Below are 3,951 nucleotides of genomic sequence, written 5' to 3'. Positions count from 1 at the left end.
AAGAATAAGATATTTGTCATTTGATTTTTTAATTTTTGTAAAGAAATTGAAATAGGGAATAAAAAACATTGCAGTTATTTACGAAAAAGTAAGACTGGTGTTTTAAAGAAAAACAGTAAAATAAGTTGGTTGAGTTGAAATGTGCTGCAATTATTTTTGATCTTTTACCAGAGGAAGTCTACCAAAAACATTCAGCTTTAAAAGGCTTTATCAGTGCTATTTTGCCTAGAATTCTGTGTTTAATAGTGAATTATTTCTTGCTCATTTAATTAATATGCCTTCTTGCGTTGCGTACGGGTGTACAAACAGACCGGGAAAGAAGATCCGGGAATATCTTTCCATAAGTAAGTTTCAAATTTTTGTTTTAATACTTATTACAACCTTTTGATTGATTTCACATACCAACAAAGATATGTGGCTGAAATGCTCTTGAAATTATTACTTAGCTTCATATTCTTATATAATTTTTTGCTGTACAACAAACTTGTAGCAAATTTATTACAATTACAGCGTTTAGTGATCCTAGTACATTACTGTTAATATTCCTGTGCTGCTGAAAAATGCACAAATGACAATGCTATAGGAGCTTCCGATTTTAGCAGTATTTGTGACTTAGATTTATTTTATACACAGCACTAATAACGTATGTAAATAGGACTTTTTTTTTGCATTGACATATTTTTTGAATTTTATATTGTGTTTTTTCATTGAAAAAAATCGCTAAAATAAATCTAAGTGAAATGCATATAATTCAATTTGATCAGAAAATTACTTTTTATATTATGTTTTATAATGTGAAATTTTTAATGCATGCTTTGTTTTTGTTGGAATTTTCAGAATGCTTTTTTTCATTTATTTTATTTAATTATTAACTTTTATTTATTATTAATTACTAATATTGCAACTGTTGAAAGAACTGCTACAATCTTTTCAAATTGATTATTTTCACTATTAGAACTGCTACTTGGCATCCTCGTGTTTTAGAAAAGCATTCCTTAATTTAGTAACAATAAAGTGAATAGTTTAGAGCAGCAATTCTTAACCAGGTGACCAGCACTGGTTTACAGAAAAATCTAACTGGTCCTCAAAGATTTTTGCTTGTCTACTTCAAAAAAAATTCTCCTTACTTAAAACAAAAGATAGAGAGAACATACCATAACAATATTTATAATAATAATATCCTATATGAGGTCTATTATGAATTTTGTGATTAATTTTTGTAGTTTTCTATGCTTTTGTAGTAATGTTTATTACTTATGTACAGTTATTACAATATTTACTTATTCTCTTCTTAACATTAAAACATTTTCAAAGCAGTTCTTTAATCCCAAGTTTTTTTTTTTCCTTACTTGCATTCTATTCTTATAACTATTTTGTGAAAAAGAAAAAACCTCAGTTGTTCTCGAAAAATGTTCACGAATGTTTCATGATCATCTCTGTGTTTTTTTTTTAATGAAAAAAGGGGAGGGGAGACCCTCACCGATAACATAACAAATTAATTTAAAAGTTCTCAAATGTATGGATTTTTGTTAGCAAAAAATAAATAAAAGAAAAATAAAATACAAGAGAAAAACCACAACTAGTGCATGATTTTAAAAAAAAAAAGCCAGGGTTTGCGGGTCAATAAATGTTGAGATACGCTGATTTAGAATATGTAATTGCTTTTTTTTCTATAACCATTTAGATAAGTTTTGCTTAAGATACTTAAAAGTTATAAATTCTTTCGAATTTCCCAAAAATCTTGGTGTAAAAGAAGCCTGGATTGCTGCATGTAGAAGAGAAAACTGGCAGCATTCATTTTGCTGAAGATCAGATCGATCGTAGCTATCCTGTTCTTCTCCATATAAAGAAAAAGCAGTACCAAACGTCTTTTCAGCTTTTCCATCTTACCTTCATAAAGTAAGATTGTTTTTCCTTAAACTATTTATTAAAAAGGTCAGTTCTTGAGTATCAAAAGATATTTAATCAAACATGTATCATAGAATCCATTAACTTAATAATAAATTTAAAATATACAGACAATGATCACAAATATTCGGATAGTTGTACATTATGCTTTCTAATTTTTTTTTCTTGTGGGTCAACCAAAATAACTATTTTGTTCGAACTGCAGTAATTGCATCGTAGGGCTAGGCGATGTAGGAATTTCTACATTGTGATGCTTCGCCAACATTACATTGCGATGTTGTGATGCATCATGTTTTATTTACTTACGTATTTATTTTTTAAAGCTTTACTAAAACTTACTTGTTAAAATTTTACAAAACAGATACTATGCCCTGTTCTTATATACAGATTCTAGCACCAGCAAGAAATTATTAGACAAAAAATAAATAAATAAGCAATCAGCGTGAAAAGTGCAAAGAAAGAATAATCTTTGCAAATATGTGCTTTGGGATTACAAGCAGCCTATTTTTATAATGCAAAAAGATGTTTAATTTATCAAAGCAGTCATGTCTTCTATTTACTGGCTCACATATTCTTGCATTTAAAAAGAGATTCCTTGTAACATCATAGTATGTAAGAAAAAGTCTGAGAGTGAAACAGCAAGAATCGGGGATCTGTGTTTTTTCACACCAGTGCTTGGTAGTCGGTGCATCCCAAAACTATTTTAAGCTATCGGGGTCGATCCAGACACAAATTGGATTCAGTTAAAAAAAAATCGGTCTAAATTTTTTTTAAACAAAAAAGTATTTATGATTCTCTCCTTGCCAATAAACTTATTTCTATCATTATTGACACAAATTTAAAGAGTCTTTTAATCTGGGAATCCATTTTTTACATCCTTTTACAAAAAAGGAAGTTTTGTATTCGGGAAAAAATTTTCACTCAAAAATCGACCTTAATTTCCATTTTGCTCACCCCCCCCCCCAATGAATGTTAAGATTTTTTTCGACCTGACCATACAAGCATATATACCTGAGAATGTACAGATGCCCGAAATATCCATTTTGATGTTTCCCGAGTTAATTACAACGAGAATTCTTGTGACGTCTGTATGTACCTATGTGCGTCACATAACACAAGAATAGTATGTCCTAGAAAGTTGAAATTTGGTATGTAGACTCCTAGTAGGGTATAGTTGTGCACCTACCTTTTTGGTTGCATTCGGGTGTTTCTAAAGGGGTCTTTTGTACCTTTTTGGGGTAAATCATTGTTAATTTCGATGCAAACTCAAGTGGTGTTATAATTTGGCGGACACATGGCAACATATCGCCAGTCTTTTGGATGCCAAGTTTTGTCGCCAACTTGGCGACAAATTTGGCGATTTAAAAAAAAATCTGGTTTCTATTTGGCCATTGTTGGTGATATTTAAAGAGTTAACTATTGAATCACATTAAAATTGCAATAATGGGGAAATAACACCAAAGTGGTGTAAAAGGAAGTCATGTGATGCAGACATCAGCTCGTTAGTAAATACCTTTTTTCCATGTTTTCAGTGATTTAAAAAAATTAGAGATTTTTCTGACAAAAAACAACATTCTGTACATTTAAATTTTCAACTGTTAAACACATTTACATTTTTACCTGATATAACTTTTTTCCAGGGAAAAAAGGGAGAAAAATCACAATAATTTCTTCTGTCCAATTTTTTTTAATTCATACATTTATTTTGCTGTTTTTATTTCAGAAATTGAAAAAAAAGAAAATCTCATGTGAAAAGGAACAATGAATTACAGATCAATCACTTTGAGCAAGGTGTTTCTTCCTCTATGTCATGTGATATAGTGCCATTACTCATTGATGCTGAAGAAGTAGTTCTAGATGCAGTGGAAGCAGTTGAAAATACTTTCATAAATAAAATTGATTACCCATTAAATTACCAACATTACCCATTAAAGATGTGGATGCTGTGTTTCATTAGGAAAAAAACATAAAAGGGTTGAAACGTCGACTTGAAGAATCCTTAATTAGCGAGTATAGGAAAAAAATGAAAACCTTACAACATCA

General features: G+C 30.0%; 1 protein-coding gene across 1 annotated transcript in view; it reads right to left on the bottom strand.

The window, feature by feature from the left end:
* LOC129231344 (putative polypeptide N-acetylgalactosaminyltransferase 10) overlaps positions 1-3,951 on the bottom strand; it is a 53,286-nt gene that overhangs the window by 7,114 nt on the left and 42,221 nt on the right. The gene's annotated exons all lie outside the window — the stretch shown is intronic.

The sequence above is a fragment of the Uloborus diversus genome, chromosome 10, assembly GCF_026930045.1.
Source record: "Uloborus diversus isolate 005 chromosome 10, Udiv.v.3.1, whole genome shotgun sequence".
In the NCBI taxonomy this organism is placed as follows: domain Eukaryota; kingdom Metazoa; phylum Arthropoda; class Arachnida; order Araneae; family Uloboridae; genus Uloborus; species Uloborus diversus.
The sequence above is the reverse complement of the archived record's forward strand: the minus strand, read 5'-3'. Positions and strand labels throughout refer to the sequence as shown.